The sequence below is a fragment of the Schistocerca gregaria genome, chromosome 2 (genome assembly GCF_023897955.1).
Source record: "Schistocerca gregaria isolate iqSchGreg1 chromosome 2, iqSchGreg1.2, whole genome shotgun sequence".
Lineage (NCBI taxonomy): Eukaryota > Metazoa > Arthropoda > Insecta > Orthoptera > Acrididae > Schistocerca > Schistocerca gregaria.
The window spans coordinates 129,481,951-129,498,631 of NC_064921.1; positions in this window are offsets into that span (position 1 = coordinate 129,481,951).

Genomic DNA, 16,681 nt, shown 5'->3' on the forward strand with positions numbered 1-16,681 from the left:
TGTCGGGGGAATGGCCCCATTCCTGCTGTCTGTCCCACGCGCCGCATCAGGTCACTCTGCAGTCATCACGATGCCTCCGTCTCCGTTTTTTGCTCTGCCTCCCGCTGTGGGTGCACATCCTTTGCTCGTTTTTTCAACTGGTGCTCCCAAGCTGCCAAGGAGCGGGCAGAAGCTCAGCACCAGGCTCAGTTTTGGTTCCCGCCTCTTCATTACCACCAGCGTCCAGCCCTCTACCCCATCATCATTTTCTCATATACACTATACGACGATTGTGATAAGGTTAGTATGTATCGATATCACCACATGGATGTCGCAAAACTGGCAGCAGAATTGCAAGTTTATATCATACGTCTAGCGGTTGTGCGGGATCTGGTAGATCCAGTGATACAGTACGCTGAGCGAGAGGCTATAGAATAAGAGTGCACTCTGCCATAATAGTATAGGATGGTCCACAGAAGCCAGATGGTGCACTTGTGCTTGGAGAAACTTTGCAGCATGATTCTATACAGACGCCGCCTCGTCTCTGCTCTGACACCAATATTCATGTTTTCAAAATGGTTCAAATAGCTCTAAGCACTATGAGAACTAACATCCGAGGTCATCAGTCCCCTTGACTTAGAACTACTTAAACCTAACTAGCGTAAGGACAACACACATATCCATGCCCGAGGCAGGATCAGAACCTGCGACCGTAGCAGCAGCACGGTTCCGAACTGAAGCGCCTACACCCGCTCGGACACAGCGGCCGGTTTCATGCTTTTGTTAAAGTAGCCTCTTTGTTGTTGACAATGAGAACTGGACTCTATTTCTTGCTGCATTATTTGGAATGACTTATGCTTGGAGAAATACAAGTTAAATACACCTTTCATTTATTGTGTTACTTCATTTTCTCTAATAATTTCTGCTCCTGTCCAGCTTTCCTATGACAATTGCCGCAACACTTTGTAGCCCACCTCTCCTCTCAATTGTGCTTGAAGGCATACACAGCACCTTTGCCCATTACAGTTCACATATTTCATACACAACTACGTGTATCTCAAGTGTCTGGTATAAATTTTGAAGATTTAACATAAAAACTGTGAATCTAAATGTACCAAGTTTCGCTAACTATTGGTCAGTTAATGTCTTTGAGAACTGTGTAAACCTCTTTACTTTAAAAATTATTTGTACTTATTGATAGTAAGACTTGGTGGCAAGTTGTGCAGTAATGGAGAGTCACATTGCAGCAGAAGTTGACTGCTCATGGAAGCAGATGATTGTTGCAGTACGTGTTCCAATGTTTGAAGAGTTAAAATACACTAACCTAAGTACAAATATTTTTTATTTCGTACTTTGTGGTTCATCAGACTTTCCGGGTCCTGGCTTCAGTCGATGTTCAGTGTACGAAACCGATGTGTGACATTGTCATATCTCTGTAAGAAGAACTCCGAACCAACTTCAATACATTCAGTTTCGTAAAAACTATATGTTAGTAAACTGAATACAACCTTCAATGCAACTCCATCGAAAAGGATGGCAGAAGTCCGTTCGAGGGACAAGTCTTTCTGTATGAAGAATTTAATTGGTATACAACACGTGGCTGCTGTATCCTTAGATACTAATAATAGACAATAAATATGAATCATTTTTTAGGTTTCCTGAATGTAAAAATGAACAATGAAGGTTAAACTTGACACTTTTGAGAAGAAACGTAAAAGCTATTAAAATCGGTGAACAATAAGGATGGAGAAAAAAGGAGGTTTAACTCGTCACACAAAAGTGAAAGTACATAACTACTGTTTTCTTCTCTAATTGTTCGCCAGAGTTGAGAACAGTTAAGAAACAATTATTAGGTATGGCTCTCCTTCGCTTTTTGGAATATAATTTTGTACACATCCACTGATGTTCAAACCACTAAAGTGGCACTGAAAAAAGCAGTAAGTGGTTCACTTAAGAATTTTTTTTTTGGGGGGGGGAGGGGGACGATTCAGCGATCAGACTTCAAAATCGGAGTATGGAACATTCACTACGTTCAACAAACAAACATCATGACAGTTTCTGAAGGTTATGATGAAATTAACACTCAGTGTGAAAATGACTTAGAAGATGAAACAAAGTGAAACAGTGACGTTCTAATCAGGCGAGTTACTGGAAGAAACAATAAAAATAGCTGAAGCAAACAATCGATTATTTAAATAAACAATGAAATTAATCGAACAAGCAAGTAAATTTCTGAAAGACACAAACAAATTTATGGAAGTGGTGATACTGCCAAAATGGAGAACACGAACAGAATTGTGGGGTTGCAGGAAGCACTAAACGAACTAAATGATCAATTCGAAATCGCAAATTCCAAAATTTAAGAACTACATGATGGGATCATAAATAAATTATTCAGTATTGAGATTGTTGATCTACTTGTTACTGGTTTGGAAGTTAACTTCCAAGGTGAAAATTGAGAAATATAACTTAACTCATAAAGTTAATTATGTTAACAATGACTGTAAGGCAATGTTTTGTAATCTAAATAAATATTTATTGCCAAATAAACCATTTCTCAAAGACACATTTAGTGTAAGAATAGTGCATCAAACTTGGGGAATTACTTGCTTCAGTTTCAAAACCAATTACACACTTCATATGCTGCAAAACCGTTTTAGTCATTGTTATGTTGTTTCGCCCAGTGCGCCAGTAAGAAGATTTCCAGTGGATCGTAGTTTACTGCCTTTGGATTCCTTACAGTAGAGACAATTTCATTTCTGACAGTACTGAGAATGTGAAATTTAAGTTTGCAAAAAGATTTTTGGAAAGTAAAGCATTATTTCGGGCAAATCAGATTTTTATATCAGATTTAACGTATCAGGATTCTGAGAGGAGTTTGTATAATAAATCTTGGTGAGAGAACAGATTAGAATTAAATGTGAATTCATGAATGGATAAAGTGACAGAAGACATAGAGGGACTTTGAAAGAATTTTGTGAAAACAAATTAAAGAAACTTGTTAGTTTGAACCAACTGAAATACGTCTTTGAAGATAACGTTAGCTGAGAATGTTCAGTGAGAGTTGGTGTATGTGCCTGAAAAATCAGTTAAACAGTTTGTCAAAATATGGTCAAATATGTAGATAAGCTGGGTAGAATTTTTGAAAGGAATAGCAGGCAGGGTTTTGATTCAAATAATTTCATTCAGGATGATTAAAATGGAAACTTGGGAATAAATAATTATCTTGAGAGAAATGAAAGTAATAATAACATAAATCAAGAAAAGAATCCAAGAAGAGACTTTGCGAACTAAACCAATGAATATGAATGGGGTAATAAGAGACGGAATCCTAGCCAAAATCCACCTCAGCATTTCGGCCAGGCTGCTAAAATTAATGAGCGAATAACTAATGGTCGCTCCGTTGGACGTTGACTATGTGAAAGCAAAGTGACAGATATCCAATACAAAATGGTTGCTTCAGCAGAGAGGTAATTACGTAAGGATACCAAGTTACTAAAACAGGAATGGATCAGTTGTGTGAGTGAGTAAAAATACCACTACAAGACATTTCAACCGCTTAGTAACTATTCATCTGAAAGCTGTGCTGTAGGAACGACCCTAAGGTCAACATGCATTGTGTGAATGAGTGACCCCTGTGGTGAATGAGGTCAAGTCAGGATGACCTTAACCTATGCAGTCTTCATTGGCAAAGTCACCTCATCACTCTTGATTGGCCTCAAACCCTTGTTGAGGCGGTCGTTTGGCTGCTCTTTTCAAGCTTACTGAGACTATATAGAACGTGAGAAGCGGAGAAACTAGGCTTCTGATCCAGATTCTGGTTGGAGAGTGGGCTGCACTTAGGATACTCATCCTGAGTGTGACTTTGCACTGGCACTGGTCATGACTGGGAAGCCTGCAATGAAGTCTTAGCTGTGTCGATAGTTTAGACCTCAGTCACCTCAGACAACTCACTGTGTCGAGGACTGTGCACTGCTGTGTCAGTGAGTCAAATTGGACCATGGTGCGACCGGCTAATGGGAGTGGCACACGCTGGAACCTCCCGAGATATCAGGGCTCCATCAGAGAGTAATTGTGATCTGTCTAGCAGATGGCCAGCCCGTGACTTCACATGTTTCATGCCCATAATAACAAATTATAGGCGCCACACATCACTACGTTGCAGAGGCTTGCACCACAACTGTCACCTACGCATCGAGAAAGGGGTATGGTTGCTCTGGCTTGTTAGGGCAAACAGAATCACAGTCTCGCCACTTGTTTGCAGCTGCACCAACGTACTATAACTTCTGTGTACAATAAATCCATCGTAATCTGTTCAGTGGTAGATAATTTCAGATTGTGTTGTCCACTTTTAAAGCCATGGTAAATATACACTTCAAGAAAAATTTGCATCACGATGGTTCCTGAAGATAGGCGTTGAATGTCGATATTGTATCATAGACACGGTCGCTTTGACTGTTCAGAGATGCCACTAAACCCACCCAAAGATGTAAACAACCATGCATGAACAGCGCCTATTAGATGGAGTTTTTCCGAGAGCAGATTACTTCCAGTCGTTCCACCAGGAAGGAGACACACAGCTCATGTTTTATGTAGTTTAACCGTGCCTAGACGGTCAATACCGCGGTTCGATCACGTCTCATTGTTACTTTATGCCAGGAAGGTTCCTCAACAAGGGAAGTGTCCAAGCGTCTTTGAGTGAACCAAAGCGATGTTGTTCAGATGTGGGGGAGATACAGGGAGACATGGGCTGTCGATGACATGCCTCGCTCAGGCATCCCAAGAGCTACTACTGCAGCGGCTGACCGCTACCTACGGAATAAGGCTGGGAGGAACCTTGACAGCAACGCCATCATTCTGAAAAATTATTTTCGTGCAGCCACAGGACGTCCTGTTATGACTGAAACTGTGCGCAACTTCCATGTTGAGGTCCATCTTTGCAACCACGACACCATGCAGCGCGGTACAGATGGGAGCAACAACAAGCCTAATGGACCGCTCGGGATTGGCATCACGATCTCTTCACCGACGAGTGTCGCGTATGCCTTCACCCAGACAACCGTCAGAGATGTGTTTGGAGGCAACCCTGGCAGGCTGGAAAACCTTAGACACACTGTTCAGCGAGTGCAGGAAGGTGGAGATTCCCTGTTGCTTTGGGGTGGCACTATGTGGGGCCGACGTACGCCACTAGCGGTCAAGGAAGGAGCCGTAATGGCTTCACGATACGTGAATGCCATCTTCCGACCAACAGTGCAACCATATTCACGAAGCATTCGTCTTCATGGACAACAATTCGAACCCCCATCGTGCATATCTTGTGAATGACCTCCTTCAGGATAACGACATCGCTCGACTATAGTGGCCAGCGTGTTCTCCATACATGAACCATATCGAACATGTCTAGCATGGACTGAAAAGAGCTGCTTATGGACGATGTGACCCACCAATCACTCTGAGGGATCTACTCTGAAGCGCCGTAGAGGACTGGGACAATCTGGACTAATAGTGCCTTAAGATAGTATGCTACGACGAATACAAGTATGCTTGCTACTGGGTATTAGAGTCACCGATGTGTACAGCAGTCTGGACCACCACCTCTGTAGGTTTCTCTGTATGGTGGTGCAACAAAGATCTCTATTCCAAATTTCTGCACAGTTTCCGGAACTCTCATAACGGAAGTGATGCAAAACTATTTTGTTGTATGTAGATTAAACAAATAGACCTTAGTCTGTGCTAACCAAACGCCATCTAGTGGAGTGCTAATTATTTGTTGCTTCTATCTGCGTTGCCAGCAGTGCATGATTTATTTGTCATCTCGGTTATCGTGTTGTTTGTCCTACTTTATGATTATAAGCTTTTGCCATTTTTTTTTATAAAAGATTAATCCTATGTTCATACATCACTCACCCATAAATAACTGACTGCAGTAATGACATGGTTACAATTTCATTAAATTATTTCACAATCCAAGCTTTATTTAAGGCTCTGATAAAAGTTATAACCTCCAGTGCAGGCTAGCAAAAGCTATCTGTGTCAGACAGCAGAATCAATTTAGCAGACGCATGACTAGATAGACAAGTGAAAGGCTTACAAATTAAATTGATTGTCGTCAGGGTGTAAACTAACAGTCAACTTCCAGTCGCCTTTTAACTCAAACCTGAAGTCTTGCAAACATTATGTGTAACAACAACAAAATCTGTAAAACATGGCGGAAACTATTTATGGCGGTCTCTAGCGTACATCCCTTCACTTGATTCTAACATGAAGTCACTAGAATGAAGTACAGACAAAAATATGTTTTTCAGTCACATTATTTTATTCTTCATTATTATTACTAATTCATCGGATTTTTAGTATACTGATTTATTTTCATGAAAATGAGCGAGTAATATTGGGAACATACTAAATATAATTTAATTAAAATTGTAAACAAACACGACAATAAGTTAACATTCAACTAAATAAATGTAAGTGGGCTTTATGTTAATAAATGAAATCTATTTTTAGTTTCATTGTAGGAGGTAAATTCACAATTGTGGAAAATGCTCCTATCAGAGCATATAAAGATGAATATGATCGTCTTTATTACAAGACTATGACTGGAAAATGGGGTATCACTTGCCTCATTCTATTTTCCTCTGCACCTTTAACACTATTCCCAAAAATTTTGGCATTTGTCCATATTCACACTCTTTTTAGCATGCATCTCATCTCACTGTCTCACAAGTATACGTAACTGTGTCTCACAGCCAGTAGTCCATCACTGTAAGTCACTCACACCCACCCACAATCACTTACCCTTTCTCACTCACTCCTTCAGGCCAACTAAGTGTCGTTAACTCTTTGTGTCTCTTTGTGACTCGTACCTGTCTCACAGCCCCAGTCTTCTTCCATGTCTCCTGCTACTATTGTCGATGTCTCCCCATTGCTCTCTCTTACTGCTGCCATCTCATTCATTCCTTCCCACTAGTGCCGCCTCTTCTCCTTGTCAATGTCTGTCTTTTCCTCACTGTCGTTGCCACAGACTCTCTCACTATCACTGGTATGTCTCTCAGTGTCACTGGCTCTCACACATTTCCACTTTCTCCTTCTCTTTAATCCTCTCCTACAGGCAGTACCCCTGTGTCCCTCTCTTTTTCTCACACTGCCATTATCTCCTTCTCTCGTTGTGTACCACAACTTCTCTCAACTGTCTTTCAGCATTTATTATTTTTCCATCTCTTTCCTGCTGCCCTGTCTACTTCCCTCTCAGCATAAAAAAGTGCAAATATGCTCACATGAGAAAATTCTTTGGTAAGTTTTAAATGTTTCGAGGTCGGTTGAATAAGGCAACTGGTATCCCACTTAAAGTCTTTCAATAAGCAGGAGCATATTCACCATTATTGTGCATTTTTCCCCTGGTTCCCTGATTTCCCTGCTACAGCAGGGCGTATCACTCATATGGAAAGAACTTGTGGGTAAGTAAAATTTTGATACTTGACTAATGTGAATTTTAAATAACACAGAACTGTATAATTTTACATCTCAGATCGGATTTTGCATGTACTTCAGTACTACTGCGTGGAATTCCCAGAACCCTTCTTTATTCTCAACTGAAAGAGTAACGTAGCTATTGCAATTTATTTATCATTCCTTTTATCAATCAAAATAGATATTTTGATCTGAAAAACGCAGAACGTCCTAAATGCCGTTCGGGTATCTGCAAAAATGAAAGATATCTCATGCATTTGTCAGTATTGTTAATAATCATAGTCTGTACTGTACCCAAATTATTTATAATCCTACTTTTAATTTTATAGAGCACAAGGCAGTTTTAACTGACAAACTTTTCGAAAAATTTTACATCGTATTTCTCCGTGATATGTAACAATATAAACTACTTATTCGGAACATATCGGATTTGATGTGCGTATTGTATGTAAGTTTGAACCTGTGTGTCTTAAAAACGCATAAATATGTCAAGAAAAATTTGTTGTTCGAGACCGGGATCTTGGAAACATATCGTAAAACTTACAACCGTATGTTGTGCATGGCCGTCTTGCATTCCGCGGCTCGGTTTTGGTACCCAGAAACCATGGTCTTTGAGTTTTCCAGAAACAACCCATGAACTAAATGATGCCTCCACAAGACCCCTAAGGCGCACTGTAGACCACATGTACTTCAAAAAGAACCAACGGTTTACTTGACTTGCTTAAGCCAGAGGATGTGTGTATTATTCAAACTTTGACCCTGTGCTGTACTAAAATTATAAAACGACCGTCCTTCTGTTTAGCTATACAACTGCTCTCTAGCCCAATGGCTATGCCAAACAGTTCGTCCTATATTTCTATCACCAATACAATACGAGGTATTATTCACACCGTTTTGGAACGTATGAGGTGACGTATACTGTCGCATGATCGCCTATGAGCAGAAATACAATAAAACAGAATCAATGATTTTACTAAATTAGTTATTGCAAGGATCGTGGAGTGTAAGCCATTTGTTCCATACTGCTGCGTCAGATATCCTCTTCCATTCGCAGCAAAAGATGCTGGCGTTACATCATACAGAATGTAGGTACATACTTTTCTTTAGCCGCACTTATTTGCATATCCAAGCGTGTGGTACACCTCATCGACATTTGACGTTGCTTGCGTGCTGCCATCTCGGTGCTGCAGTTCAAACCACCGACCGTGTAACATGGAGCACTGTGCCCGCACCACCGACGTCGGAAGATAGCGTGGGTGTGTACTTGTCGTGGGTGTGCAGATAATTGTAGCAAGGAGCACCGGGGCGTCCATTACGGTGAAGCTGTAAACAGAGCAGACCCTGGAAGCTGAGACCCGGTGATCCGCAATGCCCAGAGAGCAGAGGAAAACACGTCACGTGTCTCGAGGCCACCAGCTGGTCGTTCACCCTCACTGTGCACACAGCCGTCTCGCCTCCCACGTAATTGCGCCCGCTGACACCCGCACCCAATTACGATCGCCTCCGCCGCACCAGCTCAAATCGCTGCCGGCCTCAGCGGTATAGGGGCGTGCACAAAAATTCGCTCGGCGCTTCCCGTATGTGATATACTAGACCCCTTCCGGCGTTCGTAAGATCCTTGCCGTCCAGTTATATTCGCAAAAATGGAAATCAGTAACTGGCTAAGTGCTAATATTTTTTTATTTTTTATGTTAGTCAGACCGAAAAACCAAGCTAAATGCCTTTACCAACCACCTGAAAATGATACGATCATTTGCAGTAACGCATACGAGGTGCGAAAGATAGCATGAGTGGTTTGTACAATATGTGAAGCTAAAGCTCGGAAAGAGTCACAAAGCTTTTCCACTGTGTGCAGCGTGTGACACTGGTTTTGCCCTGACTGAAAAACGTGTGAATCTGGAAGAATGTGAGAGTATCAAATATATAAGGACCTTGTCAAGCTTATGGAGAGTGCGACACATAAAAAACCATTTGGAGTTGCTATGTTCGAGAGTGAAGACTCTTTTGTTTTAATGAAACAGCCAATGCACATATTAACACACGAGACCCAAATATTTCCAAATGTAGTTGTATTCAAGTGAAAAAAATTGCACCTGGTGTCGTCAAGATGAGGACGAACTTGAAGACTGGGCACCTTCAAGATTTTCGAGTAAGGTGTTACCACTAACATTGTAGAAAACTTTGTTTCACCGTCAGAGCAATGTAAAAATCACTTATCAGCGGAAAAGAAAAAGGATCTGCAACAGACGCTGCCGTATTCGGAAGTAGCTAATAGAAAGTTTTTCGATCAACTAAAATTGCCTTGTGCTCTATAAAATTAAAAGAAGGATTAAAAGTAATATATGTACAGTATAAAGTATTCTAGCGTTCTCTGGCAGCACGCAACCAAAGTGAAAGTTAAAGAACATTTCGATGTATAATGCTTACTGTAACAAATAATTTATATGTATTTCTGTTAATTGAATTTCTAAAGGACACTTAATTTTGTGAGGAAAAAGATGATTATGAATTTTGCTATTATAAATGATTATTCAAACAGTGTGAAATACTATCTTTGGTGGAGGATGTGAAAACTGCCACAAAAGAAACGGTATGTAATCAAAAAGACAAATACTGTACAAGAATTAGGCAATAAATAGGCAATGTATTATAATAGAATCGCTTGTCTTTTGCACAGACTGAATGGAAGAGGAACCCGTGACGTTGCATTAGGCCTTACGTAGTCTTCATTTGTCATAAGTCGACGATCGACGCCATTTGTAGCTGGGATTGTAAAAGGTGTGTAAAGATTTTAATTGTTTCTGTTAAAATATATTTATCTAGTAAAATCTGTTTGTCACAATTACTGCAAAGTTCCCACCGGACGTTACCTATTTTATTTAAGAAATTTCAGCATGTTATTGGACATCGCTGGTGGTGCGGAGCTGCGCCGCGAACGAGCAGTCTGCAGCAGCGGCAGATTTAAATATACGATCGCAATAACGACCACATCCTAGAAAGGGTACAGGTAGAGGTAAACGAAAATAATAATGTGTTTCATTTCACAGCATTCCAGATGCAGAAGAAAATAGATAGTAGATTTTACCTTGTGCATTCACAGGTGAATACAAGCTGCAGCTTTTGTAAATTTTCATTAAAAAGAGTGATAAATTCAGAACACATCGTAAAGTGTATTTAAAACTGGATAATTTTCATGAGAGCTTAGCAATATAAAAAAGAAAACATTTTCATGTGGTAAGGATAGTCTTATGCCTCAAATCTAGTCGGGGTATATCCAGTTAAACAAAAATCCACTGCAACGTGAAAATGTTTGCTAAGTTGGATGGACAATAATATTTTCATTGTTGCACAACAAGCTTTAGTACTTGAATAAGAGTAACACTTTAATAATTATTTTGGAATATTCAAATAAGTTCATTTTTATTAATCTGCAACAGAATATTTCATACGTAAAGTAAAAATGATAGATGAAAAATTTATTGCAACCTTTCATTTCTCATGTCCATCCACGTATATGTTCTGTTCAGTCTCAACGGTTTCCCAATCAGATTAAACGCAGAAAGCAAAGAAAGTTTAAAACCAGACCGTCAGCTCCCGAATAATTAAAACAGACAGAATGGCATTAAAGTATCTGTAAACTGTTTATTATTAAAAAACTGAGAAATGCGTGAGACATCTTTCATTGTTACTTACCTCATTTTTTACAATACCCGAATGGCATTTAGCACATTTTCAGATCAAAAATCTATTTTAACGGATAAAAAGAAGGGAACTTAAGCAAATTTCCTTAGTTGCGTGTCTCTTTCTGTAGAGCATAAACAAAAATATTGTTGATGTTTATTCTTTAAAAATATTTTGTCAAAAGAAAAAGGAAAAAGAAAAACGAATCTCGGAATCAGCCTCTGTGTCACTTATCCCATTATTGATTTCTACTCTACCTTATTGAAAGTGCTCGCGTACGACCCTGATCAGCTGAGTATACTACCGATCGTCAGAACATAGCAATATGTAATTGTTCAGGTAACTGTATTTCAGCTGTAAGCGTACCTGCTTTGTATCCGATACGGTATACACGAAAATGTGACGCTCACTTGTGTAATAACTCTGTCACCAGTGTGCTCCGACCATTAAACCCACTTATTGCAAGCTGTATCGTGCCTATAAATAAATACAAACTGTATGTTGCATAACATTCGCACCAAATACACACAAAAAGCTGAAAAATCTATAACGGCTGTTATCAGTGTCTTTACTGCGAGCATGTGTTTTCAGTAATGAGGTAACCATTAACAAAATATCATTAACGAACAACCACTAGCATTCCACTTTCTGGTGGTCAGACCGTAAATAATATTCGTTTAGATCAGTACTGCTATAAAACGACAAGTTGTTGTTCATATTTGTTAGCAAAAGTCCTTTTTAGGTTTACTTCAAATTTTTACACAGTACCCTAATATACGTTCGGAAAGATAGAGACCACTTTTAGTATAAATGGTACATAAATATACACGAGGCGTGTTTTTTAGGCAAGTACCGTTTTGAAATTAAAATAAGACGTGCTAAGATATCTCAATAATTTTATTTTTAAATGAAAGCCTGTACATTAATCTACGCACTGACGCCATTATAGTCTGATTCTACCTTGTTTACGTTGTGTACTGAGCGTTTAAGATGCCTCCGATAATCGTGAGTTCCGCCGACTGTGAAGTACGGGCTGTTATAAGATTTCTTGGTGCTAAAGGCCTAAAAGCGATCGATATTCATCGTGAGATCTGTGTAGTTTACGGAGAAAACATTATGAGTGATGGAATGGTAAGAAAGTGGGTGAGAGCATTTAAAGATGGCCGCACAAATGTGCATTATGGACAACGGAGTGGGTGTCCTTCGGTCGTTAATGAAAGTTTGGTGCAGGAAGTGGACAATAAGGTGAGAGAAAACAGACGCTTTACGATTTCCTCCTTGCGGGATGAGTTTCCTAATGTTTCTTGTAGTGTTTTGTATGGCATTGTGACCGAGCACTTGAATTACCGAAAATATGCGCACGTTGGGTACCGAAAATGTTGGCGGATGTACACAAAACCAAACTTTTAGACAGTGCATTGACTTTCCTTGAGCGGCACCACAACGACGGTGATTCTTTCTTAAGCCAAACTGTTACGGACGATGAAACATGGGTGACCTACGTCACACAAGAATCAAAGCAACAGTCCATGCAAGTTGAACAAGGGCATCGTTTTGCTGCAAGGCACTGCCCGTGAGACCAAAGATCTCATCACATCTTTTAGATGGGAAGCTCATCCTCCGTACAGCTATGAACTTGCGCCCAGTGACTACCATCTGTTGCTGCACTTGAAGAAACACCTGCGCGGTCAGCGTCTTCAAGACGATGACGAAGTAAAAACAGTGGTGATGCAGTGATTAACAAGTCTGACGGCAGACTTCTATGAGGAGGATATTCAAAAACTGGTACAACGTTATGACAAGTGCCTCAATTTTGACGGAAATTATGTAGAAAAGTAGATTAAGGTACAGGCTTTCATGTAAAAAATAAAATTATTGAGCTATCTTAGCACGTCTTTTTTCATTTCAAAACTGTGCTTACTTTAAAAAAATGCCTCGTATAATCCATAACAACATAAAGACAACTCATTGTTTAAGGTTTTTACCAAAAATTTTGAAATGTTCTTGATCTATTTACTTCAAGTTTTTCCTGATAATAAACTTTCGGACTAACAACGGCAACCTACTTTTTAACATATATATAAAGACAAGTCGTTATTTAAAGTTGTTATCAAAAATCTCAATAAATTCTTGGGTGATATTCTTGAAATTAATATATGATGCAATAATAAATGTTCGGACACACACAGGTTACATATTTTTTAATATATGGAAAAAGATTTTTGCTTACAAATTTTCCCTGTATTTAAAAAGTATATATAGCCTATGTCTGTCCAAATGTTTAATATAGCGTAGGGAAAAAAACTTGAGGTAAATTGGTCAAGAAATTTGCAAGACATTTGCTATGTAAATCTTTTCCTATATCACGGTAACTGAATCTTCTGTCGGTGCTTGGTGGAACAATATTATAGTAAATGAAAAGCACTAGACAGAACAAAAACAGAATAGCACTTTTTCTATTTTTTTATAGGTAAAGAGGAAAAGTTGTTAGGAAATACCTCGGAAAGTTCTCCACCAATTCATCTCAAATTTTTACACAATATTTACAAAAATAGGGTATATATTTTTTTAATATAGGAGAGGTTAATAGCAAAAAATCTCGAAAGATTCTTGACCCACTTAGGTCAAATTTTAACATTTTTAAACAATGTACAGGTGTTCTGTGTGGTGAAGCTGACTGCGACAAAGAATATGCTATGCCGCGCCATGCTGTGAAAATGAGTGATTTCATTTTTTTCCTCGCAGTAAGTTTTAATTACGGAAGTAGGGAATTGAAACTATTTTACAAACTTTTTGCTATTTTGTATGTAATGTTAAAAAATTATATAAACAAGTTCGCTTAGCTATCCCTCCTGGCTGTCGTTTGCAATAGAAAAGAGGGAAGTAGCATTTATGGCTTTTGAGGTTATGATTAGAACGCTACCACAGGATTTGCCTCGTCTGAAACTTTGGAATCCCACCCATTGGCAGATCGAAAATACGAAATACTGCCACTAAAGCTACTGTCCTATCTGCAGCACGTGAGTTGTCTTATACCCTTTGTACCCATGATTCCGGTTGAATTACCCATTTATTTTAAGCGACTTCAATTGCCAGTCAGGGTTTCGTTGGCAGTAACAATAAACAAGAGATACAGGGGAAGAGGATATGAGCTTAGAGGGGAGGTGAAGGAAATCGATATAGGAGATAGAGGGGGAGGAGTGGGTAGCGGTGGTGGCGAGAGATAGCGATAGGAGCAGGTAGAGAGAGAGAGAGAGAGAGAGAGAGAGAGGTAGGAGGAGGAGATGTACAGAGAGATGGGCAGGAGGAGATGTGAAGAAAGAGGAGGAGGGAGGGAGAAGAAGGTAAGGATGTATATCCCGTTGCTGTACTTCTTAACTACAGCGATCGCCAGTAAGGTATAAGCTGTGGGGAAAACGGATGACCGAAAGAACAGACACCATTTTGATCCAGCAGTGGTCAAGCAACTCCACGGACTGTCCTAGTGCGCTTACGGGAGACACATATTCTATTCTCAACTAATCCACACACCACTAATGGAGTGCGCTTTGCCCATTATCCTCAACACTCGCGGCATTTCGCCAAATACTCACCAGGCTCGAACTCTTACTGGAATCGGTGATATGCTGCGAATAATGAGAATAATGGGCAAAGGGCACTACGTTAGTGGTGTGTGGATGAGTTGAGAATTTGTGTCCAACGGGGGGTGCGGGGGGGGGGGGGGGGTGCTAGAGTATCCATGCATTTGCTTGCCCAATGTGTCTGGACGTGTCCGGTCAGAGCGTAGTCTGCCCTCTGTAATAAAAACAAAACTGAGAGAATGGATCAACGACGAACTTGGACAGCTGCCATTGGACGTCCGCCCCGAAAAAAATGTAACGAACAAAAGGAGTTTTTTTATGAAAAAGAGTAGCTCAGTGGTCACAGCATGTGCCTGGAAGGCAGGATACACGGGTTCGAATCCCGGTCCAGATCAGTGTTCACAACTGATTTCAGTCAATGCCCACTTGCAGCTAATGTCTGTAATTGTCTTTTGGATAATACACACTATACCCAAAACCATATGAAACGTAAGGATGAAAGACCAAGAAATAAGTGCTGCAGGGATGCAATCTGTCTCCCCTGATGTTCAATCAGTATACCGAAGAAGCTAGGAAGGAGTAATAGCAAAGCTTCCTAAGTTGAATCAAAACTGAAGGCGGAACGATGACAAAGATAAGACTCACTGGTTACATTGATATCCTAACTGAAAGCGAGGAGGTGGCCGTTGTGGCCGAGCGTTTCTAGGCGCTTCAGTCCGGAGCCGCGCTGCTGCTACGGTCGCAGGTTCCAATCCTGCCTCGGGCATGGATGTGTGTGTTGTCCTTAGGTTAGTTAGCTTTAAGTAGTTCTAAGTCTAGGGGACTGATGACCTCAGATGTTAAGTCCGATGGTGCGTAGAGCCATTTGAACCATTTGAAAGCGGGGAAGAAACTCCATTTAATCGTCCTGAGAAGGACAAATTGTTGTTTATACGCACGTGGTTCAGTCTCGTGCCTGTGCAAATGCTGTATGAAGAGGGTCCCAGCAGGCCACTTCCCACGCTCTGCGCTGTAGGCAGTGCGTCATCTGGCGCACTACGTCCCTGTTTAGAAGTTCCTTTTGCCCCGTGAAGTTGGGCGTACTGCCATAACTCGCTAGCCGTGCCTAGCTGCTGCGTGCCACGAAACGGAATGCAAGTTAGCATCCGAGCGTGGAAGAGCATATAGTGTCACGCGAATGCCGCCATTGAAGCCGAAGCGTGTGCTTTCGAGCGGAGAAGACGTCTGCAGGTTAGCGCTTCACAGCTCTCGTGCTATGCTGACAAAGAGAAGAAAGAAGTCTGAATATGGCAACTTGTAGGAAAAGAATACGTGAGTGGAGGTTCTTTGTGTGAATATTGTATGTGAACCTACTACTGGAGTTTGAACACAAATTCTTGATCAGTGTACCAGAGACTCGTAAACTCAGTATGGACTTGGATGCCGTTTTGTGAATATATATTATTCATTCGTTGACGCACTTCTTTACAGTACTCGAGGAACAATTCAGAAGAATGTTTCAGCGTAAACACTGGTGGAAACCTAAGGGCACATGCAATGCTGTCATAGTTTCTCATAGCTTTCCTTGGCTGAAAAGCTTTTTGTGGCGCTTTACATCAGGCAGCGGAATGTGAGAAGCTTATTGGGGTGAGTAAAACCAACTCTTGCAGCACCACAGTCGCAGGTGACTTGAAACACCACGCCGGTGCACGCTACAAAGCCAGTCGAAAAGTTGGTTTTGTAGTTGTTTTAGTGTTTTACACCGACTCATCAAAATAGTCACAATAATTTAATTAAAATTACAAGACTTTTGAATGAAACAAACAGTCTCATCATAGAGTATTTAGTGAAATAAGTTATTGAGGATTATCGGAAATGACATCGGTGACAGACATAGCGCCATTATTTCGAACAATGAAGAAGGCGAAGTGAGGTAATTCAATTACTTTCGTAGTCAAATAATGAAGAAGCAAAGAGGATATAGATTGCGA